Here is a 27407-nt window from a genome sequence, read left to right as displayed (position 1 = left end):
GTCTTACTGTCACTCAGGTTGTTTTGGAACCTGCAATGGTCCTCCTGCCTCAGCTTTCCAGGTTCTAGGGTTAGGTCTGAAGAGATGGTTCTGCATTTAAGAATACTTAGTGCTGGGGCTTGATAGATGGCTCACTAGTTAAGCACACTGCCAAGCCTGACAACTGAGTTTAATCAGAGGACCTGAGTTTGGTTCCCATCACCTACATGGTAGCTCACAGCTTTCTGTAACTACAGTTCTGGGGATCTGATACCTTCATACAGACATATACATGCAGGTTAAGAAAAAATGAATACTTAAATACTTTTCCAGTATCCATATGGTGGCTCACAGCCATGGTAGCTGCAGTCCCAGGGGATCCCATGGGCTTCTATTGCTATGAGGAAACACCACAACCAAAGCAAGCTGGAGAAGAAAGGGTTTGTTTGGCTTACACCACCACATTACTGTTCATCATTGATGGAAGTTAGGACAGAAACTCAAAAAGAACAGGAACCTGGAGTCAGGAGCTCATGCAGATGCCATGCTGCTTACTGCCTCGCTCTCCATGGCTTTGTCAGCCTACTTTTTTATAGAACCCAGGACCACCAGCCCAGGATATGACCCCACCTGCAATGGGCTGAGCCCTCCCTGTTAATCAGTAATTTAAAAAATGCCCCAGAAGCCGGGCGGTGGTGGCGCACGCCTTTAATCCCAGCACTCGGGAGGCAGAGGCAGGTGGATCTCTGTGAGTTTGAGACCAGCCTGTTCTACAGAGCTAGTTCCAGGACAGGCTCCAAAGCCACAGAGAAACCCTGTCTCGAAAAACCAAAAAAAAAAAAAAAAAAAAGCCCCAGAAATTTGCCTAAGCCCAATCTTATGGAAGCTTTTTCTCAATTTGAATTTCCCTCCACTCAGATGAACCTAGCTTGTGTTGAGTTGACATAAAACTAGCTAGCACACACACCCTCTTTTGGCTTCTACACATGTGATGTACTTCTGTACATTCTCACAAATACTCATGAATATAAAACAAAAAGAAATGAAAAGTTTCAGGATTACAGCTGTGAGCTACTATACCCAGTTGGTGTCAGACTCTGAATTTATTTATCTGTGGTGATAGGATTGAACCCACTGAGTTTCATCGCCTACTCTCAGACTCCTGAGTTTAAATGATCTTCTCGCCTCTGAACAGCAGTCATGTGCTGTAATGTCCCAACAACAGCCTTAATTTTATTGTCTTAATTCTGGGGATAGAACTTAATTCTTCATCCATGCCAAGCATGAGTTCTATTATATTAATGAGCAATACCACCAGCTTGACCCTGCCATGAATATTTTCTTTAAATATTTATTTATTTTGTACACACATACATATTTAAAATTGCAGGAGTCAATTTTCTCCTACCATGTAGTGTCCTGGGGATTAAACTCAGGTTGTCAGGCTTGGCAGTAAGCATCCATCGTTACCTAATGAGTGGTCCTGCCAGTGTGAAGCTGGCCTTTTCAGCCCCTTTTTCCAGGTATTTTGTTATAGCTCACCCTAGACTGCTGCTTTGCTTTTCTAGATACCTGGAATGTTTTTTTTTTTTTTTTTTTTTTGAGACAGGGTTTCTCTGTAGCTTTGGAACCTGTCCTGGAACTCACTCTGTAGACCAGGTTGGTCTCAAACTCACAAAGATCCGCCTACCTCGGCCTCCTGAGTGCTGGGATTTAAAGCCACCACTGCCCGGTATCTGGAATGCTTTTGATAATTCATCTGTTAGAAGCTTCCTCAAATGTCACATCCTCAGAGAGGGCCTTAGCTCTTCCTCTGTGACTCCTCAACCTACCAGTCTCTCCTCGTTCTTCTTCCCTTCTCCTTCCCTCATACTGGGGTGCATCATATTGCATGTGTTGGTCCTGGAAATCAGACCACGGTGGTGAGACAATGAGGAAAGCACGGACACACATACAGAAAAGCTGGGATCAGGTGGGCTGTGCTTGATCTGCTTTATACTACTACCTGGCACCTCGGGATGTTAATAATTATGTATAGCACAGGGGGAGGAGTGAGCTAGACTGCAGAGGAGGTTCTGTTGGGGAGCAGTCTCCTGTTTGTCCTGGAGGAGGAAGCTGTGCTTGCTAGTTTTTGCACACACTGCCAACATTTGAACTGGGACTGGAGGAGGGCTTTGTTATCCCTCTGAATCTCACCCCAGGAGAAGACTTTGCAAATTCTCGTGGGTCTACACGTTGGGTCCTTGATGTGGCTGGGCTCATGCCAACAATATATAGTCACTCAGGACTTCATCCACTGGCTACACAGTCACTCAGGATTTCACTGTAACTCAAGTTGGCTATGAGCTCCTGATCCTCCTGCTCTGCTTCCTGAATGCTGGGTGATAGGTGTGCAACTGATTCTTAGGAATGCATTCTGTAAACCGGGGTCATTCTGTCTTTTTATTTGTCAGCTTGGAGTATGTTCCTGCTGGCCTCTCACCTGTGAAGCTCTTGGGACCCATGTTCTCCTAATTCTCGCCTGTTAGGTACAAATGCATTTTAAATGGTTTTCACCAAAAACTTGAACTTTTGCATTGAAAAGTTCAGTGTTGTTGCAGGGTACACGCCTTTAATCCCAGCACATGGAGGGCAGAGGCAGGTGAATCTCTGAATTCAAAGTCAGTCTTGTCTACAGAACGAGTTCCAGGACAACCAGGGCTACACGGAAAGACTCTGTCTCAAAAAACAAAAACAACAATAACAACAAAACAAACAACAACAACAACAAAACAACAACAACAACAACAAAAAAGCAGAAAAGTGCAGTGATCCCAGCATCTAGCAGCTGCTGTGCATTCCTCCTGTGCTTCTGCGCCTGCTGTGGACCTGTGGCCAGCTCTAACTTTTGCTATAAAAGGAGACACGAACATGGAATTTAGCCCCCAATTTTTTTACTTCTCCCCCTCAGTACCTTCATTATGTAGGAACAGGTTCAAATGTTAGTTTATTTAATAGTGCATTTAAAAGATAATTACACTATTTTTAAAGTGGATGGGGTGTGAGGAAGCCTGACTATTATTAGCAAAGGTTTTTTTTTTTTTTTTTTTTTTTTTTTTTTTTTTTTTTTTTTTTTTTCTGGCATGCTGGGCAAGTGTTCCACTGCTGAGCTGCAGCTCCTGCTAGAGAAGTGTTTTGAAAGTGTTTAACAGTTTGTTCAGTTAGTGCAGAGAGAGCAGAGGAAAACATGGCTGTTCATTAGGTTGTCTGCAACTTGGACAGTGTAGTGAGTAGGTGATTGCCTCATGTTTCAAAGAGCCAGCCCAAGGCATCGGGGCAGGGAGACTTCCATCCAAGCAGCTAAACCAAAAGGGGACTCCCAAAGAGGCCTGCACCTACTGTCGCTCCATCATTTGTGCCCCTGACTCTGCTCCTGTCATAGAAGGAAACCTTGCGTTGTTTCACCTTTGCTCTCCTCTCAATACTTTCTCAGTTGGAACAGCCCACCTGTCACTAGTCCACAAGACTGTCATTAGTATGTCACAGCTGATACCGCCTTCTCTTTAAACAGGACAGTTTGTCACCTTGGTGACTCACAAAGGCTCATAGCTCAGACTCTGGAATTCTTACTATGGCCTGGAATTTCAGGTCTCCTACTTGACCAAACTTTATTCCTTTCCTAGTTAATTATGTTAGCATTAAATAGGAACCAGGTGAGGTATGTGAGGTATCTTTTGGCTTGTTTTGCTGTAATGTACACCATCTGAGTAATCACTGTGGCCCCAGCAGCTTAGAGCGACAGTGCCGAGTGTGGTGGAAGACTGGATACTGCCTCTCCAGTCTTGCACTGGGAGGGCTCTGCAGGTTCATGACCTACATACAGCTGGTGGAGTTTGAGAGCTGTGTTTGAGTTGAAGCACTCACATTTCTTTCTCCTAGTCCTCGCATTTGTTTGGTCCTGTGTATTTTGTATCTTTTTGAAGTTGCAGAATGCTCCTCTCCTGAGCCCCTGCAAGATGTTGTTTTAAACTCGGAAGATTTAGGTCTGGGGTGAGATTAGTGACAAAGTTTCAAGTGTGTGTTTCAAGTGAACTCCTGAGAATTCAGAAGGGCTTTAGGAAAGCAGTGTTGAGGATGAACCTTTTTGTAAAGCTTGTTCCATAGGAAAAATTTTCAAATATGGCGTGAGAGCCACTCGTGGGTGGGAAGTACATTGATGTTTTTCTCAACGAGACACAACAGAAGCTGTTAGATTGTGTTACAGTTGTGCGGGGACGCATATTGCAGTTATGTATGTCACACAGCACTTCCTTAGTTTTTAGGAGTTCAGGTCACTGGGCACAATCTGGTGAAAGGCTGGAATAGGAACATGGCAGGAGTCGATTTTGGTGATTCTGATATTGACAACTGCTTTGTGATGCTAGCCTTTTTTCTTTTCTTTTTTTCTTACCCCAACCTCAAGACAGGATTTCTCTGTGTAGCCCTGGCCGTCCTGGAACTCCATCTGTAGACAAAGCTGGCCTTGAACTCAAGAGATCCACCTGTCTCAATTTCTTTTTTAATTTTTTTTTTAGATTTAAAAAAATTTATTTGGCTGGGAAATGATGGAACACGCCTTTAATCCTAGCACTAGGGAGGCAGAAGCAGGCGGAGTCTGAGGCCAGCCTGCTCTACAGAATGAGTTAAAAAAAAAAAAGAACCCCCCCAAAACCCAAACAAAATCTTATTTGATGTCTATGAGTGTGTATGCCTGCGTGTGTATTTTTGTGCACCACATGCACACTTGGTGCCTGAGGAGATGGGGAGCCTCCAGGTAGGTGCTGAGAATAGAACTCAGGTCTTTCACAAGAGGTGCTGTTAACCACTGAGCCAACTCTCCAGCCCTGAGCTTTCTTTTCTTAAGGATTCCTTATGATTTGTATGGGTGCTTTGTCTGCATGTATGTCTGTTCACTAGGTATGTGTTTGAGATTAGAAGACATAGATCCCCCGGGCGATGGTGGCGCACGCCTTTAATCCCAGCACTCGGGAGGCAGAGGCAGGTGGATCTCTGTGAGTTCGAGACCAGCCTGGTCTACAAAAGCTAGTGTCAGGACAGGCTCCAAAGCCACAGAGAAACCCTGTCTCGAAAAACCAAAAAAAAAAAAAAAAAAAAAAAAAAAAAAAAAAAAAAAAGACATAGATCCCCCAGAACTGTAGTTATGGACGGTTGTAAGCTGCTGTATGGGTGTTGGGGTCTTCTGCAATAGTAACCAGTACCCGTAACTATTGAGCCATTGCTGCAGGTGTGTTTTCTTTTTTAAATTAACATTTATTTATGAGTGCATGTTTGTGTCAGAGGACAACTTGTTAGGATGGTACTCAGGACATTAAGCTTGCTGGTAATCCTCCTTAACCCACTGAGCCATGTTGCTGGTCTGACATAGATTTTCTATGAACTTTGTACTTTCCTGGTTGAAATTGTAAATTGGCTTTAGGTGATTCATAACCTCCCCAATAAATATTGTCTCCTCGGTGCTATTGGAGTGGTGTGGGCGCAGGTTTATTTTCTTGGGGATTCATTTTCTCCAAAACGGCAGACCAGATATGGGTGACTGGAGGGGGACAGCGGTCCTCCGTGTCTGGAGGTGGGTAGGCTCGGTAGGTAGATTGTTTCTTTTAAGAACTGTCCGCGCCTGTGGGGAGGGAACCACTCAGCGGAGCGCACCCTCCCAGGAGGTCTACACCAAAGTTTCTGAGGGAGCCTCGGGAGGCTCCGGGCGCGTGTTTCAGAATGCCAGAGGTGGCCGCACAGGGCCTGGGCGAGGTCAGTGTGAGTCAGCCCTGGGCGCGGCAGCGCTGTGCTCGCCAAGCTGACCATGGCCCCCGGGGGCGCGCAGTAGTTAGAGTGGAAAACCCGGCAGACCCGCTCTGAGTCGCGGATCTGCGGGGCCGGGAGGGCGGCGCTTCCGGGGAGACCCACATGACTCCGCCCCTGAACCACGCCCACAACGCGCCACGCCCATAAGAGCCCCTCCCCTCATAGGGCCCCGCCCATCTGGGCGCGGGCGGGCGGCGTCGCCTTTAAGAGCTCCCCGGTGTTTTGGGGGCCGCGGGCCGGGCGCGCTGACCTGGTGCGCATGTCCCGGGCGGTGACGCCGGCGCCGGGCTCCATGTGTGCGGCCGAGGGGCGCATTATCTGGCCGGCGGCGCGGGCGGGCGGAGTGGTGGAGCGAGCGCCGCGGGCCCTGGTGGCCCCTCAGGCGCAGCGAGCACGCGCGGCTGGCGCCCCCCGCCCCCCGCTCTGTGGACACGCGCTCTGCCCCCGGACCCGGTCGGCGCGCGGCCCGGTAAGTTCCCAGCAAACTTGGCCAGGCGGGGCGGGGGCGCGGGAAAGTGGGAGCTCGTTCGCATACGGCGAGCTGCGCTACGGTTCGCTTCGCTCGCGCCGCGGGAAAGTTCCCCGCCGCCCGCGCACGTGGGTCTGGGGGCCGTGGTCCCGGGAAGTGGCTGTGCCGCCTCGCTGCCTCCTGAGCTTTTCGGGCTGGGAGGCCGTACCGGCGAGGGCGGCGGGAGCGCAGCACGTGGGCGAGTGGTGTGGGGCGAGGGTCCACGCAAAGGTTGGGGGTCCCGGCCAGCGGCGGCGTTGAATCCGGCATCGGCGGCGGCGGCGGCGGCGACGACGAAAGATCCCATGTCAGAATAAGAGTCCCCGCGCGCCCACGCCTGCAGGGCTGCCCCCCCCCTCACTCCCCGCCCGTCCTGCTTGGGCTCGCGCCCTTCCTGCTTGACCCTGGGGAGCCAAGGGACCCTTTCCCCCCCTTGGTTCCTGGCTTCCTCATGGCCCTCCACTTTAAATTTGCCTCCGGGTCTACGAGGTGGCTCTATTAATTTCTTTTTTTCTTCCACCTGGAACGGGTTGGCATCAGTGACTAGACAGCAGCAGCTGGCCTTTTAAAAGGATTAATGCCAAGAATCGGAATTGATCACTTCAACAAGGAAAGGCTTCTGGGCAGGCCGCAGCCGCAGCCGGACACCGATATGGGTCTGTGCTCACTGAGACCCAGAAATGAATGGGGATCTCTTATTAGGACCTGTACGGCAGCCTGGGGTGCGTGTTTCCTCCCTGTTCCTGCTGTTTAGCAGAGGCTGTAAGTTCTATGTACCTGACCCACTGCAGGTAGTTCACCCTTATCTTGAGGCTTTGGATTCTTTAGCACAAAGTCCAGGTGAGTCTCCAGAGCCTTCAATTTTCTTTACAGCGTTTACTCCTTTTTGCATACTTAGAGTATACAGTGCTCCCCACATCCCTGTTAATGTGTGTGTTCATTCACAAAATGACACCTGGTTGTGGACAGATCCCTGTATGCTGAGCCTCAGTTTTGTTCTGGTCTCATCCTGCCCTTCAAAGATTACAACTTTTTTTTTTTTTTTTTTTTTTAAAGCTGCGTTCTACCACAGCACTGTTTGAATACCCTCCAGCCTGTAGCTAAGACCTGGCCCTCAGATATGAGAACCTACTGCGTACAAGCACCAGGTTTCCTTTTGCAAGTATAGGAAGTACCAAAAGTGATCCCTCTGATGAAGGGTGTATAATACCTACTTTCCAGTTGAGGAGTTGCAGCTTCTGAAGGCCCTGCTGTGTTGTGTCCTGTCACTCCCCCATATCCTCCCCCCAGTGGGTGGGCAAAGATGGGGCTTGTGGTTCCTCTCAGCGATAGAGTTGGAGAGTGCTGCTGTTTCCAGTCTGCTTGTAAGAATCCCTCCAGCTCTAGAGCATGAGGCAAGCTCCTTGTATCTCTGCATGGAGGCGGCGTAATCTGGTGACAAGAACACCATTCCAGCCTTGCTGTGTCTCTGGAGAATGGAATCCAGCTGGCCTTTGAGGGGCACAGCTACCAGGCTGTTGCTGCAGACTCAGAGTTCTCTAGAGGAAATAGTTAAGTGTGGGGATTTTGAGAGCAGTTTTCTAGGCTTTCTTCTTCACTCACTATCATCCACTTCTCATTCTTCATCTGCTCCCTAAAATTCTGAAGCAACTAAAAAAGTATTGTGTATTTGCATTCATGAATGTATGGAGTCAGCGGACCACCATGTGGGTTTCAGACTTGGGGACAGGGGTTGTCGCCTGTAGCCATGGAAGCAGTAGAGTTGAGGAAGTGGGAGCATTGTGCATTGCTGATTGGTCACTATGCCCTGTTAGTGTCATGTCATCTCTATTAATGTGTCATTTGGCAGGTCCTGCGATGAAGCATATTGTGTTCCATGATTATTATTAATTTGGTTTTGAGACAGGGTTTCTCTGTAACAGTCCTGACTGTCCTGGAACTCCCTTTGTAGACCAGGCTGACCTCTGCCTCCCAAGTGCTGGGGTTAAAGGGTGTGCCGCCATACCTGGCTAATGGAGCACATTGTGATGGTGACGATTCTATGCAGTGTTTGGGTCCGAAGCCTCCTCAGGAAGCCACTTTCTGGAAGCTGTTGTGTGTGTGATTGACACTCTCTTCCCCCAAGAAGGAGCTATTTCATGTTGGTTTGGTTTTTTTTTTTTTTTTTTGTTTCTTTTTGAGACGGGGTCTTACTCTAGCTAAGGCTGGCCTCAAAATTGGTGTAATTGTCAGCCCTTATTTGAGTAATAAAGCACATTGTTAAGACTTAGATGCTCAGTTCTCCAGTAGCTGCCTGACTTGTTCTGCATCATTTATCCTGTGAATTTCTGACATTGCAAGTAGTGATTTGCAGATTGATTTACTTACTCAGTGCATGTCAGTGTGCATACTGTGCCTCTGGCTCTGTCCTAGGAATCCCTTCTCAGAGAGGTACAGTGAGATTAGTGGGCTAAGAAAACTTAGAGGGGACAGAGGAGAAGGGCTGTATGACCTTGTGGGACTTTTCCATTTTGGGGCCACAGGATAAGTAGGGGTTGAGTACATCAAAAGAAAAATGGAGTTTTTGAATGGAGAGTGTTTTAACTGAAGGCAGACTGGAATTGTTCAGTGTGTGTTGATCATGTGTGTGGGCCCTCTGCTGTCCACTCCATCCTGTGGACAGGCTTGGCAGGCTGGCAGCTGGGATTTCCCCTGAGAGCAGTTGGGACTCATCAAAGGGGGCAGACAGAGCCAGGCCAGGACCTCTCCAGGTCTGAACAGACAACTGAAAGGAAGTGGGTGGGAAAGCAGCAAAGCCACTCAGCAATGTTAGCATTGTCTGTTTCTTCTGGAGAAAATTAAGATCTTAACTTGAGAAGTCTTGGTTTTCAGCCCTTCCAGAGAGTTGGGCCTCTGCCTGGACTCCAGTTTTCTGTCCCTCACAGGAGCAGCAGGGCTGTTTTCTCTGCCCTCATCAGTGTAGAGAGCTGGGAAGATTGTGGAACAGGTTGTAGTGCAGTGTTGGAGCAGCACGGTTTGGGGTTCCCTCCTAAGAACCAGAAGAGCAAGTTGTCAGTGCCAGTGTGAGACTGAGTGTGCTCCCTGGTTAGCATGGGTGCTGCTTCAGGGAAGAAGAGTGCCATTCTGGGCCCTGGAAGACTCCTGCCAGTGTGATCCAGGACTTTTTAGTCAGAAGAATGTTGGGCTCAGTCCCATCCCTCTTCCCCTCTTGGAGCTCTCCAGGCTGTATTTGTGACCTCTTTTTGTCTGGTGAAAATGTAGGTTAGTCTTTTAGAAGACAAAGAAATTTGTTTTAATAGAATACACATAGGTAGCCTCAGGATGGGACTGGGAGCCTTCAGGTTGCCCAGCTAGGGCCTCTTGCCCCTTCTGTGGGCTGCACCAGCCTTCTGTCTTCATCTTCAAAGAAGCACTTGTTGTTTGCCAGGTGAGCTCCTGAGGGACTTCTATTATATTCCGTTCTAGTTTCAGTTCAGGGATTCTTCGTATTAAAGGTCTGGTTATGCCTATGTCAGAGCCCAGAGTACCCATCTGGGCTTGGGTTTGGGGAATGGAGAAAAGTTTCTAGCAGGTCGAGGTGGGAGTTGTGGGGGTTTGGGGTTGTAGGACTCAGGAGTCTTCTTGTCCTCAAAACTAGCGAAGTGCTAGGAGGAGTAGGGGAGAGGGCAAAGGCCATTTGTTTGAAGGATTTGATTTGTTGGCAACTCTTTTTTTTTTTTCCCTTCGAGACAGGGTTTCTCTATAGCTTTGGTGCCTGTCCTGGAACTAGCTCTTGTAGACCAGGCTGGCCTCAAATTTACAGAGATCCACCTGCCTCTGTCTCCAGAGTGCTGGGATTAAAGGGGTGCACCCCCACTGCCCGGCTGTTGGCGACTCTTTTAGACCCCCACTTGGCTAGTTTGATTTTTCTGTTCCTGTAGCCTACATGAGGTGGTGCTTTTGAGTGCCTTATTAGACTGTTGGGTGGCCCAACTTAGCCTGTTCTGCCTGGGTATGAGTCCCGCCTTCCACTTGCTAGTGACTGGCTGCTGCTGAACTGCCCTTTGGTCTCCTTTTCTGGAAAAGGGGAGGCACTTTCTCTCTGCTTGGGGAGGTTGTGTTGGGAGTTAGTGAGATAAGGAATGTTCACAATCTCTTCATGCCTGGAGTGTGTACGTGGGCTTCAGCACAGTGGAGTACAGTAGGGATGCCAGGCCATAGTGCACTCGTGTATGGAGCACCTTCACTCTGAAGCAGATCATCAGTATCTGTGTGCTCTGTGGGATCACACCTCAACTTTGTGTGACAGCCTGGCCTCATGTTTCATCCAGATGAAGGAGACAAAGTCCAATACAATGAGGAGGTGCTTGGGAGTGTCACCTTCTGGGCTGTTCTCTGAAGAACTCCCTCACCTTTCTTACTTTGTTTTTTTTACTAGTCACAGGCCTCTCTGACAACACCAAATGGTCAGGTTGGCTCTATCCTCATAGAGCCCAGCACCTCAGCTTTAAGGTAGCTTCTCTAGTAGATCTGCCATGAGTCCGTGGGAGCTGTGGGTCCTACTCAGTTGTGCTTGTCATAGTGTAGCCACTGGTGTGTTGCAGGGTGTGTGCATAGTGATCCCCGAGAGCACTAGGGACTCCAGCTCTTCAGCCTGCCTGAGTAGACATAACTGTCATTGCTTAGTTTAACTGTTTTTCATCTTGGGTGGCCTACCTGACCACAGAGCCTCAGCTTATTCATCTGTGGGCAAGGGATTTTGTCTTTCTAGGATGACTAAGGAAAGTGGGAAGTGTCAGCAGTCGGGGTCTCCCCTCTTCTCCTCACCTTGGAGCCAAAACCTCCCTAGTGAATCACTCAGATTCAGCAGCTGGGTCTCCCTCCCCCACTTTTTTTGAGGAGGGGTGGAGGGAAACAGGGCTTCTCTGTGTAGCCCTGGCTGACCTGGAACTTAGTATATAGACCAGCTGGCCTCTTAATTTACAGAGACCTGTCTGAATCTGGCTCCCAAGGAGTACACTACCATGTGACTGGGTTTTCTTTATGGCAGAATCCCTCCGCAAGCCAAGGGTGTGGAGGTTTTTTTTAGATTTATTTATTTTATTTTGTGTAGGAGTGTTTTGCCTGCATATATGTTTGGGCACCATGTGCATACTTTGGTGTCTGTGGAGGCCAGAAGAGAACTGTGAGTTACAGGTGAGCCACTATGTGGATGCTAGGAACAGAACCTGGGTCCTCTGCAAAGCAGACAGTGTTCTTAATTTTTGAGCTATTTCCAGTCTTGAGTATGGGGGGGTTTGGGGAACAGGATTCTCATCTGTTTGGTCATGCTATCCTGAAAGAAAGAGGAACCCGTGTACTTTCTGACCTAGCCCAGCACTGCCCCAGACATAGCTTCTGTAGCCATGGCCTTCGAATTGGTACTGTGGAACATGTCCTCACCTTAGTTGACTGCTCACTTCAGTTGGTGAGCTGGGCTCAGTTCTAGTTTTCTGTCCTTCGGGTTTCTAGGTATGGGTTTTGTGATAGAGATACAGAGCTATAGTTCCTTGTGTGCTTGTCCTCATTTGTGTCCACAGATGGAACATTTTTTTTTTCCAGCCACTTTTGGAGTTTTGACTAGGAAAACATAACATCAGAAAGTATGTGTGTTTGTGTGTGTACATGTACACAGCTATTCTGTGTGCGCATCCTCTACCTTGTCCCTTTGAAAGCGTCTTTCTCTCCCTGAGCCTAGAGCTCACTTATTTTAAGCTTGGTTGGCATCCAGCAAGGCACAATTGGGTTAGGCAAGAGGCTGTGATGTTCTTGTTATGGTGCTGGGGCCTGAGCTCAGGTTCTTATGTCTGAGCAGCAGGTCCTTTTATCTTTTAAGCCATTTATTTAGTTCCCTGTTTTCTGTTTTTTTGACTGTAGCCCAGGCTGGACTTGAACTTGTGGTGGTCCTCCTGCCTCTGCTTCCTGAAGGTTGGGATCACAGGTATGTACCATGAGAGTTTAGCCAAACCAAATTGTCTTAAGAATTGGATTTAATGGGTTGAGTCACTTTGGCCTGTGGCATACTTGGCTTGGGTGTCGTTGACTGGATGCCTAGGTTTTCTGCAATGTCTCATCTTGTGCTTCAGCTTGTGAGTAAATCGAATCCTGTAAGTGGTGGGGTTTACTTCCTCAGAGGATTCTTGAGCCAACTCTATCCTGGGGTTCTCCTATGCCCATTGATTGGAGTACCGTTCCTGGTGTGCTTGCCTTTTTCTTAACGTGCTTGGTAGATGAACTGATAGCTTTCTGCTTCCCCCCCAGGACAGTTGGCATGTGTGTTTGAGGCACTGTATCACTCTGGCTGCCTAGAACTTGATATATTAACCAGGCTGGCCTTGAACTCATAGAGATCAATCTACCTCTGTCTCCTAAATGCTGGAATTAAAGGAGTGCGTTGCTGTATCCAAAAGGAGATTATTTTTCAAAAATTGATATTTTTATGTTTGTTTGCATGAATGTCTGGTATATTTGGTGCCTGCAGAAGCAGTAGGGTGTGAGATTCCCCTGGAATTTGAGTTGTAGATGGTCATGAGCCACCAAGTAGGTGCAGGGAACTGGTCAGAGTTCTGTGCAAGAGCAGCCAGTTCTTTTAACCACTGAGCCATCACCAGCCTGTTTTTGTTTTTGCAGTAAAATTTTGTGCACTCTTTCTCCTGTCCACCTATAGCAGTAGCTCCTGGTGTGAATCCTCAGGAAGAGGTGGGAGCTTGACCTCAGTAGCGGGTGGTACTTCCTGAACTGCTATATTTATTTTCGATTTTTTTTTTTTTTTTTTTTTGGTTTTTCGAGACAAGGTTTCTCTGTGGCTTTGGAGCCTGTCCTGGAACTAGCTCTGTAGACCAGGCTGGTCTCTTTATTTTCGATTTTTGAGATAGGGTCTTCCTATGTACTCCTCACTGTCCTTGGAACTCACTCTATAGAGCAGGCTGGCCTTGAATTCACAGAGATTCACCTGTCTGTGTCCTTAGTGCTGGGGTTAAAGGCGTGCATTACAGCATTCATCTGTTGATTATTGTGTATGTGTGACTTTGTTAGCATGTCTGCATGTCTGTTTCCACCTTTAACTGGGTCCCAGAGAATAGACTTCAGTTGCCAGGCCTGTAGCACGTAAGTACTTTTACTGTGTTTAGCCATCTTGCTGGCCATTTTGAAATTTTTTTTGGTATTAAATCCTGAGTGTGGATAGCAGTAGGATCATGTTTATTAGTCTGCTGCATTTGAAATGGAGCAGTCAGACTGAGGGTGCCGCTTCATGGCGGTAGCATGCTTGAGGCCCTGGGCCTAGCCACGATAAAATAAAGAGTACCTCTTGGGGGCTGAGGGGTAGCTCAGTGGGTAAAGCAGGTGTGAGGATCTGAATTTGGATGCCTAGAACCCCTAAGTAAGGCTGGACACAGAACCCACACCTGTAATCCTATTGTTCCTACAGAGGTGGAAGTGGGTATAGGGGAATCCTGGGAGGCTCAAAGGTTAGCTGGCCTGGTGTACATAGCAGTGAACGCTTGGACAGGACACTGGCTCCAGGTGGACTGTGAGGACTTAGACTAAGGTTGTCCCTTACTTCCACACATGCAGTTTGGCATGTACACTGGTATTGGTACACATGAACATGTACACACATCATACATAAACAGAGAAGAGAAAGAAACAGAGACAGAGAGAGAGAGATTTTAAAAAAGTAATTTTTTGGGCAACAGACAGTTGTAGCATCCCCTGTGGACTTTCCTCTGTGCTCTGCAGAACCCCACACTTCAGTGTGAGTCAGGAAATTTTGTGTTACAAACTGGAAATTAAGACCCCAGAAGGGCTAGACTTCCCACCACTGACTTGCAGTAGGAAGGAGAATCTGGTTGGTCTGTCTTTCTGGCCTGGAATAGGTTTGTTCATATAGGTCCACTGGCTAGTTTCCTCTCTCCTGGCCTTGTCTGCTTTTGAGCCTGAGGTCATTGTTGGTGTCTGCTTAGAGGACAGGACACAGAGGAAGTGATGCAGGGCTGCTTCAGGAATCTCAGGACTTCCTGTCCCAGAAATCCAGTGGATGATGGTTTAAAGCTTAAGCAGCACTTCCCTGTCTCATTAAGAAAGTAACTACACCTAACTGTAGGCACACTTGAGGTCCAGAATTGGCCCTGGTAATGGGGAGCAGCAAGCAGAGCACCTGTCAGCCCCACAGCAAGCAGCTCTGACAATGCCCAAGCCAGTTCAGGGAGAGGCAAGATTGGCACATTCTGCTAAGGGCGATGCTGGTAGAGTGCTCAGTGTCCTGCACTCTTGATCCATGCTGGAGTTACTACCCCAGTCAAATCAGGTTGCCCCTCTTGCATGGCCTTTATGCCTGAAAAAGACTATCCTGTTAATGGGGTGCTCCTCACAGAGTCATAGGAGAGATGAAGCTGAGGAGGCTCCAGGGGTCCTATGGAAGCCAGGCTCTTGGATTTGGGATTGGGTAATGACTTTTGTGATGCTAGAGTGTTTGGGGAGTGTGAGTGCAGGTTTTCTCTCCAGAGACGGACAGCAACCAGGACAGGTGGACCCAGAGAAGGAACTTGTGGAATGGGTGGCCTAGAGGCTGCTTCTTATTGGCAATGATGGGAGCTTCTATATGTTACCATGGCTTACTGCAGAAGCAGCAAGGAGACTGAACTGCTCGTGGGCACCACTTTGCTGTTTTAAAAGGTTTTTTGTTTTGTTGTGTTTGTTTGTTTGTTTTTTGAGACAGGATTTCTCTGTGTAACAGTCCTGGCTGTCCAGGAAATCACTCTGTAGACCTCAAACTCACCGAGATCCCCCTGCTTCTGCCTCCCGAAGGTTGAGATTAAAGGCGTGCGCCACCACCGCCTGGCTTAAAAGTTATTTTTTACTGGGGGTATGGAAGGAACCCAAGACCTTGTGCTTGTTAGGCAAGAACACTCCCACCTCTTTTGAGCTGTTTTAAGTTTATGCAGAGACTGGGGATAGAGTACTTAGCTAGCACACGTGAGCCCCTGAGGTTCAACATGACAAACGAAAAAGCCAAAATTCATAGCCTAAGCTACTGTTAGAGTTCTGGAGTACAGTGCAGCTCCGGCTTCTATCACCATAGTGGGGAGTGGATATAGCTGGCAGGCTGGGGTTGATGACAGGAACACAGATGTGACCAGGTGGCCCCAATTCCTGCCCAGCTGAGTTTTTGGGCTATTGGGTCATTGTTGAGCACTTACACAGGAAGCCTGAAGTGTACCTGCACAGGACTGCGTGCTTATGTGAGGGAAGCCTGGGAAGGGAAGATGGTTGACAAGCAGATTGGTGTTCCCATGGCCTTGGGCTTGCCTGCCTGAATAAAAAGTGGGACAGGTACCTGAGACACAGTGGGCAGACGGTGGTGGTTAGCTGGGTCTGTTCTTAACAGCTGTTAGGAGTCTCTTAGAGGCTCTGCCTCTGCTGTGCCCTGGAATCCTGTGATAGGGAAGGTGGCCCTTGAGTGCCCTAAGATAGGAAGGACAGTGGGAGTCTGTTTGGGGTGGCAGTTGGGTAGGGACTGGAAGATAGTACAGATCCCAATAGTAGGTCCTGAAAAATAGGGGCACAGAAGTGGTAGTTTGACAGGGGTGGAGGGACCTGGGTCCTGAATAGGCTAGATGTGAGTGAGATAACCCGTAGCTCTCGGTGGCCTTTTTTTGCTTTGTTGCCCTGAGTGGACATGTGGTGAGCCCATGAGACCATCTGCACCCTTGTGTGCTCAGGGTATGACCTACAGAAGGTGTGTTTGGAGTCTATTCTGTATTCTGCACTCCTCCCCAGATAATAGTGCTTTGTGCAAGGTGAGAGTGTGGGGATAGTTAGGATAAAAAGTAATGGCAGGCCCCTTGCACATGCAGGAACAACCTGCTGTTTTTCTGTCAAACAGTAGGCGGGACAGGTGAATGCAGATTAGAAGGACCCAGACCTTACTTTAGCTGGTAAAAGAACTTTATAGAAATTCTAGGGTATAGGAAGAGGCTTGTGTATGATACTTGAGCCCTGAAAGCTGGTTGGGAGCTCACGTGTTCTAGATTCTGAGGCTGTTCAAGCTTGGAGGATTTTAATTTTTATGTCTTTCTTAGGGTCCTCTGGCTTTTTATTTTTGAGACAGGGTTTCATAATAGCCCTAGCTGGGCTCAGACTCAGGGTCATCCTGCTTTGGCCCTCCATGGTGTTTTGAGTTTTGGAGACTTTTCCAGAAAGACCCAGGGAAGGGGCTAGTATGACTTGTCAGGTCGAGATACTTGCTGCCAAATCTGGCAGCCTGAATTCCATGCCTAGGACACCCATGGTGGAAGAAGAGAAATGTCACCTGTAAGTTGTTCTCTGACCTGCACATGTGAGACCTCATTGCTGGGGGAAGAGAAAGAAGTGGAGCTAGAGATATATAGCTCAGCAGCTAAGAGCACACACATGAGCTGGAGAGATGATTCAGGGGGAAGCACTTGCTAAGCAAACATGAGGCCCAAGTTTGAATCTGCAGCAGGAGCAATGTTTGTAATCCTAGCATTCACTATGGGGTTCTGAGATGGAGACGGGAAAGGTTCCTAGTGTGCACAGCCAGCTAGCCTGCCATGAGCCTTGAGGTGGAAGATGAGGCTAATGCCATTTCAGACCTTATGTGTATGCCATGGCACACTCGTGCCTGCTTTCATATGCTGAGGCATTATTTGTGTGCACATGTGCTCACATATATTCCTCGGAAACATTTTATTCTAACAGCTGTTGTAATAATTTTTGTAAACTTCTCAGATGGGTTTGAGTTTTGGCTTTTTTGGAAGGCTTGAGAAGTAAGACGGATGTTCCTCCCAGGACACTGTCTTAGAAATGGGGGAGGGGTTTTGGTTGTAGGTAGGAGTTTGGGTCAAAATGACTTAGCACGTAAGTGAATGCTAGGTCCCTGTCAGGATCCTGCTTGGAGGCTGGGATAGGAGTGAGGCTGGGCTGGGCTGGGCTGGGCTGGGCTGGGCTGGGCTCTGGTGACCACTTACACTGAGAGTCCTCTGCACACAGCTGTTTTCTTTTCTTCCTTATTTATTTTCTTCTCTTGAAGCAGGGCCTTCTGTTCAGGTCTGTCTTAAACTTTGGATTCTCTTGCCTCAGTTTCCTTTGTGTTACCTTAATTGATTCCTGTGGTCTTTTTAGTTCTCTGTGTGTATCTGTTGTAGATGAAGGTTGGTCCGGGCGGTGGTGGCACACGCCTTTAATCCCAGCACTGGGGAGGCAGAGGCAGGTGAATCTCTGTGAGTTCGAGGCCAGCCTTGGTCTACAAGAGCTAGTTCCAGGACAGGCTCCAAAGCTACAGAGAAATCCCCTGTTATAAAAAAAAAAAAAAAAAAAACAACAATAACAACAAAAAGACGGCTGTTGGCTTATAAACGTAAAATACAATAAAAAATAAAACATGCGATGGGAGAGAGAGAAACAGATGGATCTTTGTGAGTTTGAAGCTAACCTGACCTATTAGTAGTTTCAGGCCTGATGGGGCTGTCTTGAAAATAGATCAATAAATTACTTTTAAGTAAAGATATGTGTGGGATAGTTTGTGCATGCACATGGAGGCCAGTGATGATTGTCTTTTTAAATTCTGCCTCATCTTAAACATTTCTGGCTGGGTGTGAAGGCACTTGCCTTTGTCCTAGCATTCATAAGGCAGAGGCAGGCAGATCTCAGTTCCAGGACAGCTATGGCTGCATTGTGAGACTCTGACTTAAAAACAAAACCTTTAAATTATATATTTGTGTGTGTGTGTGAATGTGCATGTTTGCACGGGCACATTTGCACACATGAAGGGTTAGATGACAACTTGCAGAAATATTGGTTCTCCTTCTACCGTGCAGGTTACAGGACTTAAGTGATCTCCTTCCATCATGCAGGTTACAGGACTTAAATTCAGGGTGACAGACTTGACTAGTTAGTGCTTTTGATTCGGAGTCATCTTTTGGGTCTCACCTTTGAGACAGGTTTGCTTGCTGAACTTGTAACTCCATTGGCTTAACTGGCTGCTGGCTAGTGAGTGAGCCTCAAGGAGCCTTCCAGTCTCCACCTCCCCAGTGCTGGGTTAACCAGCACCTCACCTGGTTCTCTGTGGTTGCTGGGGATCGAATTGTTGACTGATTGTTCACTAAGTCATTCGTTGCAGGCCCTCCCTCCCTTCTCTGTCTGTCTCAGTATCTCAGGTTCTCAACTGTGCGCGTCTGGCTTGAACTGGTTTTACCTCTTGAGTGCTTTGGTTAAGGGCCTGTGCCATTACATCCAGCTTCCTTCCCTCTCTTTCTCTTTCTTTTGATAGAGGCCTCTGTAGCCCTTACTGGCCTTGAACTCTTGAGACAGTCATCCTATTTCAGCCTCCCAGGTATGCACCACTGTACTTGGCTTTATTTTTTTTTTTTTTTTTATCATTTTTGTTTTGTTTTGAGACAGGGTTTCTCTGTGTGACTTTGGAACCTGTCCTGGAATTCTCTCTGTAGACCAGGCTGGTCTTGAACTCACAGAGATCCTCCTGCCTCTGCCTCCCCAAGTGCTGTACCACCACCGCTCAGTGACTTAATTTATTTTTAATTTGAGAGAGGGCCTGGAGAGAGTGGCTTAGCAACAGCCATGGCTGTTTTTGGCAGAAGACCTGGGTTTGGTTCTAGCATCTACATACTTGGTGGCCCATAACCAAAGTCGTAGATGGTCTGAGTGATGCCCTCTTTTGACCTCAGGGCACCAGCCACACACATGGCATACAGTCAGGAAAAGCATCCATAAAATAGTGAAACTTTAAGGCTAGGTTTTACTCTATTTCAGGCTGTACCTCTGAACTTGTAGAGGTCTCCGATGAGTGCTGCAGGGACAGGTAGCATCACCATGCCCGACTTTTGCTCTGAATCAAGGTGCTTAGGTCACCAGTCACAAACTTTCTTGGGTCTTTTTCTGCCATGCATTCTGGGAATGGCAGTTGATGTTGGAGCTTGTCTGGGATGTATTCTGATAGGTCCTAGGCTCCCCATTGCACTGTGATATCCCTGTGCTTGCATGGTTCTGGAGGATTCAGTGACACAGGTAGCTCAACTTTGAAATCATGTGATGTGGCTCAGATACCACCGGCATATGCTGATTCCCACTTAGGAGCTGCCTGGAATAAAAATTGCAGATAGAAGGCAGTGATGGTGCCAGAGCCTAGGGCAAGGACAAGCACTACATGCAGTTTCACTTTTACAAGTTCTGTATACTATGGTAGTGTTGTTGTTTTTCTACTTTTTTATGTTTTTACACTTCATGATCATGTGTGGTCATGGAGTTCAGAGGTCATCTTTCAGGAGTTGTGGGTCATGGAGATTGAACTCAGGTTCAAAGCTTGGCAGCCTTTGCTGAGCATTCTCATTGGCCCATGTAAACATTTTTTAATGTTGTTGAACTGTACACTTAAAAATGATCAAAATAAGCCTGGCTTGGTTATGAAATGAAGCAGGACAACCTCCATACTGTTTCCAAAGCAGGGAAATTTAAGATAAGAATTTTACCTTATGTGCATTGACTGTCAAAAAATGTGACCTCAGAAATAACCCATAACTATGAGAATATGGATCTGTCTTTCAGTGTTAGTTTAGGAAGAGTCTATGGCATACACATTAGGGACCCGGCTTGTGTCAGCTGCTAGGGTATTTTTAAAAATGCATATGGGTATAGAAGGTTTATTGTGACATCATCTAGGATGTAGAGTGTTGGAGCACAGAAATTCCTTGGGGTGTTTTAGCTCCTGGAGGGGAAGGAACTGGATACGCTTCCTCTAGCTTGGTGGGGTGACCCTAGAGCTCCTGAAACCACTAGGGATTATTGGGGAGTGTCTGAGCTCTCTCAGCTGCCTTGCTTTGGGTGGGGGGGGGATCTCAGGTATTCATCTTTTTTTTCCTGTAGTTACTTGTCATTGTATCTGATAGCTGGACATATGACACATGCTGGTGTTATTTTGTAGAGGGCAGCCAGGGGAAGCTGTCCCACATTTCAGACTGAGTCCTCAGTGACCTCAGCAAGTGGCCCTTGAACAGCACACACCAGCAGGACATCCTGTAATTTAGCTCTCTGCCCACAGCAGCTCCCTGGAGGCGGTGTTAGCTTCCACAGGGCCAGAACTTATTCTCAACGTTGCTCCCTTCTTCCAGTTGCCCAGTGGGACTCTCCTGGGTTTCTTTTGACTGGCTATCTGTCTAGGGTTCTCAGGTCCCCTCCTCCAGCAGCTGGTAGAACTCTGGGAAACTTGCCATTTTGGGTGTTGCAGTATTGGGAAGGAGCTTCAGGACTCAACAGGCAGCCACTCTCCAGGAACTTCCTGTGTCCTGTTGTCTGGAAGCTTCTAGAGCCCTAGGCCTGTGGGTGCTTCTGGAGCCTTGTGACAGAGGCACAGTTGTTGGCACTATTGGTACTGGGGACCCATTAGCCTCCTGCCTTTCTCTTTCCCTTCTTACCCAGGGTCTGAGTGGGTAGCTGACTTATCACTAGCCAGCATGCAAGCCTCCTCTCCATGACATGGACACTTTGGAAATCCTAAGAACTTTTTGAGAGTTGTGTGCCAGGAAAAGGGGTAGAAGAGGGGAGTTAGTTTTCTAGGGTGCTAGGCAGTTACAGATTCCTGGCAGAGAAGCCATTTCCTCTTTTTCTTGTCACATTTCTTTTAGGTGTCTTTGACAAGTTTTTTCATACCGAGCATCTCAGTGCTGAGCACTTCAGACCTTTCTGAGGCTCAGACACCCTGGGCTCTGACCATTAAGCATGCAGGTCTCTGCAGTTCTCACCTGCTGCTTGGACATTGGGAAGAACATCCACGTCCAGATGGGAGCTGAGGCATTTTGAGGAATGGCTTTAATCACAGATGCTAAAGTAAGAAGTAGTGGTTTTCCTGTGGAGGTCCTGCCTGGAGCTGGGGCCTGCCACTTGGTCTGCAGCATAGTCCTGAGGGGGCTCCAGGAGGGAGGCGAACTCTCAGAGGGCTGTGGGTCATGGAGAACCTTTGAACCTTCCGAATGGCTAATAGGGAAGGGAGGGTATGATGAAGGTTCCTGCTTCCTGATCCATGAGATGACTTTTGGAAGTTCAGGGTGGGATACTGTACCTCCGCAGTAAGAAGGGATGGTGCTGGTTAGGGTCTCAGTAGGGACGGCTTGCCTAGTATGCAGAGCACAGACTCTAGTGTCCATTTCTAGCTTTGTGGGGGAAGAAAAGAAAAAGGGAGTGTGTACAGTATGCCAGCCACCAGTAATGAGACAGCAATGAGTTCCCAGCAGTCACAGGGAGGAGGCTTTTCTAGACTCAAGGCTGGGCCTCTGGGACCTTCAGCTGTGAGAGAGGCTGAAGCAACAGCTGCTCTCTGGGAGGCCCAGGCTCATGCTGGGGGTTGGGGCCACGTGGCTGCCTTCTAGCCTTGAATTCTAAGGAAGGACAGAGTTAGTATTTATGACTGTTTTTGCTTCAAGTGTGTGAAGGAAACATTGTGGGTGCTGACAGCGTTGTAGGGGGCAGAACATGGTCTCAACTGTGTTGCCACATTCTGTTGTACCTAATCTAGCATGGGTGTGCTGGTTGGGAAGTGAGCGCTTGCTTAGAGACAGCGACTTGCATTAGAAATGGCAAGAGGGAACGAGTGGGCTTCTTTCATGGCAGTGGCATGAGCAAAGGCTGTCTGGGTGGTGGGGGAGGGGCAGGCTTACTGGAGCTGTGACGGGATGTGTGTGAGTGTGCATGTACGCATGCGGACCACCATAAGGTACTGTGAGAGGGGTGTGTGTATGTGTGTGTGTGTGTGTGTGTGTCTGTCTGTCTGTCTGTAGGGACGTTAGGGAGGCTGCGTTGGCTCAGTGTTAGAAGAGATGATCCATCCTCTATCAAGGCCTTTGTTAGTATGGATAAGGGGAGTACTGGGTGAGCCAGCCTCAAGGTACAACCTGGCTGCTAACCCAGTGGGTGTCAGAACTTGAGATGGTGGGCAGGACTCTGTACCATTCTCATCCCTAGTGTCAGTTTAGGTTGCCAGGGGACAGTCTGTACAGCCAGTTTTCCCACTGGTTCCTTTGCTCTCTTGGGACTGTTTCTCCAAGTCTCTAGTCTGCCTAGTCCAACATGCCCCTGCTCTCTGGGGACATGGGTAATGAGGTTTTGTTCCCTGGGGAGAGCAGGTACCGCTCAGGTTCCCTGGGGGTGCTCTGTGCTGTTGTGACTTGGGCCCCTCTCCCTCTTTCCTGAGAAGCTCCTCAGCGCTTAGTGATAGTAGAGGTGAGGTTTTCTTATTACTGTTTGAGACAATATTTTTGGCTTTACTCTGTCATGTGTCATCACTGCTATGCTCTGTCATTCTAGGAAGACACAGCCAGAGGGAGTATTGGCTGTGGCTGTGTCCCAGGAAACTATTTGCTTGAATGTGGGTAGTACGCAATAGGGTCTGGACACCCCCCCCCCCCATTTGGAAACTGAATGTGGACTGGAGCAGAACTGACAGAGCACATACTTATGTATATTGCCAGTACTCTGGAACTCTGAGTTCAAGGACATCTTTGGGGGGGGGGCTATATTAAGAATTAGACCTGGTGGCACACTCCTTTAATCTCAGCACTTCGGAGGCAGAGGCAGGTGGGTCTAGAGTTCAAGGCCAGCCTGGTCTACAGAACAAGTTTCAAGACAGGAAATACCACACAGAGAAACCATGTCTCAAGAAACAAGACAAGACAAAACAAAAAAGGAATTATGATTCTGTCTAGCTAGGTGTGGTGGCATGTATTTTAATTCTAGCACTTGAGAGGCCATGGCAGGTTGATCTCTGAATTCCAGGAGAGCCTAGTCTATATAGCAATAGGGCATACATAGTGAGACTTTGTCTGAGAGAGTGTGTGTGTTGTTTGTTTGTCTTGTCTCAAAAAAAAGAAAAGGGAAGACTGAATCTTTGTCTTGAGCTAATCTTTCTCTGCCTGCCAGCGCCATCGTGCTTCCTTTGGTGCTCCACTAGTGCCTGCCTTGGTTTTCAACTTTCTGGTGTTATGAGTTCTGCTTCTTGATGATTTGGTGATGTGGTTGCTATGATTATTAGTTACAGAGGGTCCAGATGAGCCTTGTAAAGATAATTGGTTTGTGCAGGGCAGGAGGGGCAGAGACAGGAGCAATGAGAAGTTCTTGGGTCTGTCAGAATGACATGGGAGCCAAAGTGTTTGGGTGCAGACTGCTGAGGTATCAGTGAGGTCAAGTTGTGGGCAGAGAGTAGAGGGTACACTCATGCAGGGCCACACTCGAGTTTCGTACAGTCAGCTCTTCCCTATCAAGTGCCAGTGCCTTCAGAGACATCTTCTGTGTTGGCCATGAATGGTCTCCGGACAGACCTAGGGGGCTCTTGCTTCTGCCTTTGTCCTGGAATTAAAAGGGAGCCTCCTCCAAGCCTTGCCCCAAAAGATCAAATGACAACATAAGATGGGGCAGCCACAATGCCAAGGCTTGATTTCATGTGCGTGACTGTCTTTCTGTCAAGTGTGGTTTTCTCCAGTTAGGACACGAGTTCGGGGTGAGTTTTGGGAGTAACCCTGCCTTACTATTTCCTGTGTCTGCTTGTCCTCAGTTCTCCAAAACCTCTATGGTTAATTTTAGTAGTAGGTGTTAGTAGGTAGCTCTGTCCTCTTGATTGAAAGTAAATTTTATTGGCAGTCAGAATATGATCAAAATAACACACAACACCCTGTCTTGAAAAACCAAAAGGAATAAAAGGTTTTGGTTGGGTGTGATGGGGCAAGCTTTTAATCTCAGAGCTCAAGCAGAGACAGGCAGATCTCTTGAGTTCTAGGTCAGCCAGAGTTACATGATAAGACCATGTATTACAAACCCCAAACTAGCTAGATAGAAAAGGTTTCTCTTTTTAAAAATGTGTCTAGTGTTTTATCTACATGTATATATACCATGTGTGTGTCTGACACCCAAGGAGGCCAGAAGAAGGTGTTCGATCTGTTCAAACTGGAGTTACAAAAAGTTGTAAGCTGCCATGTGGGTGCTGGGAACCTAACCCTGGTCCTCTGTAAGAGTGGCCAGTGCTCTTAACTGCTGAGCCATTTCTTAAGTTAAAAAAAAAAAATTACCACTTTATTAGAATGTCCTTCTGACAGTCTTGTGAATCCCCAAAAAGAGAACAGAGATGGTATGGATACTCGGCAAGCCACATGCATAAAATCCTGGAAGTGGGACCCAACCTGGTACCATAGACTCTCTGGGGCCTGTCATGGAACCACTCTCCTTTGGTCTTGAACTTTAGCTACAAGTCTCATCTGCAAGGCAGGCAGTCTCTTCTCCCCTGGACACTTGTTGACCCCTGAGGTTGAAGATAGCTGCCTCAGTCCAGGGGTGAGTGTGCACTCTTCTTCCTCAGGGACAAGCCTGTACTTCTGCAGGGATGGTGGGTTAGAGAGGGAACCTGGCTGATCTGGGAACTGGGCTGATTTCCTGAGTATCAGGTGCATAAGGTCCCTACTTTATAGAGTGGGGTCTGCCCTCAGGTTATCCCCACTGGTCAGCACCCAGCCTGATCTTAATGTTCTGTGACTCCCGACTTTCTGTGAGAATAGAGCCCCTGAATCACTTACTGTTTATTCTGGGTGTTGGTGGGAATAATCTGTTGGCATGATTACTATTATTATTATTTTGAGTGCTTCAAAGACAGGTCTGGGATGTTGATCACAGGTTACTCCCCAGTTGTTCACTAGGCCTTAGAAATTGATCTCATTGTTTGGCCTCTGTTGTAGAAGGCACCAGTGGCATACTTCACTATTCCTGTGACTGAAGGCATTTTCTTCTAGTGTTGGTGCTGGAGACAGCACCAGAACCCAGGGCCTTCCTCACATTTGGCAGACTCTGCCACAGAACCACACCTTTCACTGGAAACATTTGAACTTTCCCAGGTTTCCAACCCTTCTTTAGAACTCAGTTTTTCTGTCTTTTGGTTTAGGTTGGCCTGCACATTGAGCCAGCACATCCACACAAGTTGCCTTTTGACAGAGCTGTGGCCATGGCTGCATAGTAGGACCAGCACCCCGGACTCTGAGGCCAGGTGAGTGCTGGGGACTCCTGTCTATGGAATGAAAAGCTGGCTCAGACAACCTCCACATACCTAATGGAGCTCTGCTTAGGAAGAGAAGGCAAGTTGTACCTATGGGATCAGGCTTGACCCTTGAACCTCATTCGTCACCTGCTCAAAGGCCTAAAGAAGGGGGACCAGAGGCTAACCTTTGACCCCCAGCTGTTTCTCTTTCTCAATGGCTAGAATTGTACTTTAGTCACTGCCCACCACTTATGTGGAAACTTTAGCTCTGCAGAGCATGGAAGTGCCAGAGTGCCACATGGGAGGAGGGCATTTCTGTTACCATCAGGACCTGGCAGCGACACCTTAGCTCAGGGCCATGTACCTGTAAAAGCAGGAGGAATTGAATGATACCCTAGAAGTAGGAAGCCTCAGAACATCCTAGGACAACTCCCTCCTTTTTATATGGTAGCATGCAGCTCAAAATGGCAGGTGTCTTGTTAAAATAGGCAGGCTCATCTCCATCCAGTGGCATCTGGTTGGCTACTGTGTGAGGCTCAACTGCTCTGACATCCCTTCTGTGCTAGACACAAGCTGTGACAGTGTTAGGGTTAGGGGCTTGTTGTTTTATTTTTAATTTTTATGTGTTTGAATGTTATACCAGCATTGTCTGTGTAACACTTGTGTGTCTGGTAGGTACCTGATGAGGTTAGAAGAGGTAACAGTCTCCTGGAACTGGAGTCAAGGAAGACCGAACCACCATGTGGGTGTTGAGATTTGAATCTGGGCCTTCTGCAAATGCAGAAAGTGCTCTTAACCTTTGAGCCATCTCTCCAACCCTGTATTTTATTTTTAGGACAGGGTCTAACCATGTAACCCTGGCTAGCCCTGAACTCACCTTGATCTTTTGCCTCAGCCTCTCAAGTGCTCAGATTACAAGTGTGTACCCACCAGCTCTGGCTTATTTCTTGAGAGACTGGGTTTTTTTTGTTTGTTTGTTTGTTTTTGTCTTTTTGTTTCATTTTAATGTATGCCCAGATGAACTCCACGTAGTCCTCCTGCCTCTGCCTCCCAAGTGCTGGTATTGTAGGTTTTAGTTTATAGTTTATGAGGTGTGTCCTTATTTAATAGTAGGCCTTTTATTGCTGCTGGGGTCTCTTGATTCCTGCTTGTCAGTGGACTAGGCACCCCCTGCCTATTACTAGGGTATGTGCAGAGTGTATCTGCACCCCAGCAGGTCCTTCTGTCTGCTCAGAGTCATGGACCAGGTCTTTGTCCTTGAATCTCTTTGGGGGGGGGTGTGTCTGCCTGTTTGGTAGGTGATGCTCATTCTTGTGCTGGGTATTACCGACCCTGAGTAAAGGCCAGGCAGCTTTAGAGAAGAACGAGCTCACTGGGCAGTGGTGGTGCACACCTTTAATCCCAGCACAGGAGTTCAAGGGCAGCCTGTTCTACAGAGATAGTTTCAGGATAGTCAGGGCTACAAAGGGAAAAGCCTTCCTCAATCCCATGTCTTCCCCCCCCCCCCCCATGCCCCAGAAAAAAGAAAAACAGATGCGTCCCGAGAAAATAGTGCAGATGGTGGCCTTGGCCACAGCATGGCCAGCATTGTCTTCCTGCTAAGGAGAACTGTTGCAGAGTCCCTGGGGTGTCTGGAAAACACCCACCTGTGGGCCCTGGCTGCTTCTGGGGAGGGGATTAGGCCCTAACTGCATCACAGAACTACTGCATGTGTTCCCAAACTGCCCTGTGGGTGGTTAGAAAGGATTGTGACCGGAGAGCTGGGGTGAAGGAGGTGGGAAATGGCCCTGAGTTCTGTGTGACAGTTTCTAAATCCATCTCCCTAAAGGAAAGGTCTGTGTGCCTTTGCTCTTTATCATATTTCATGTGCATGATAGGAGTGTGGTTGCAGGGCATATGCATACCGTAGAGGGTGACTGTCAGGTCTTGTTTTCTCCTGGAATTTTATGCCAAATGACAATTTTATAAAGCTCATTTTTGGAGTCAAGCTTTTGGTTTTAGGCTACAAATGTGTATTTT

At 47.9% G+C, this 27407-nt stretch overlaps 1 protein-coding gene across 5 annotated transcripts in view; it reads left to right on the top strand.

Moving 5' to 3' along the window:
* The window catches only part of Gatad2a (GATA zinc finger domain containing 2A), an 88647-nt gene that overhangs the window by 19117 nt on the left and 42123 nt on the right, over window positions 1–27407 (top strand). Inside the window, exons 1-2 of one of the 5 annotated variants that reach the window (XM_013354976.2) lie at window positions 6043–6286; window positions 25296–25397. The exons of 1 other annotated variant lie outside the window; for it this stretch is intronic. The gene's annotated coding sequence lies outside the window, so the exon portion shown is untranslated. Of the gene's footprint in view, window positions 1–6042; window positions 6287–25295; window positions 25398–27407 lie in introns of those variants that run through there. 3 more of the 5 variants (XM_005370519.2, XM_013354975.2, XM_026777752.1) reach the window with 3 other exon arrangements.

Source organism: Microtus ochrogaster, unplaced genomic scaffold (genome assembly GCF_000317375.1).
Source record: "Microtus ochrogaster isolate Prairie Vole_2 unplaced genomic scaffold, MicOch1.0 UNK81, whole genome shotgun sequence".
Taxonomy (NCBI): Eukaryota; Metazoa; Chordata; class Mammalia; order Rodentia; family Cricetidae; genus Microtus; species Microtus ochrogaster.
The sequence above is the reverse complement of the archived record's forward strand: the minus strand, read 5'-3'. Positions and strand labels throughout refer to the sequence as shown.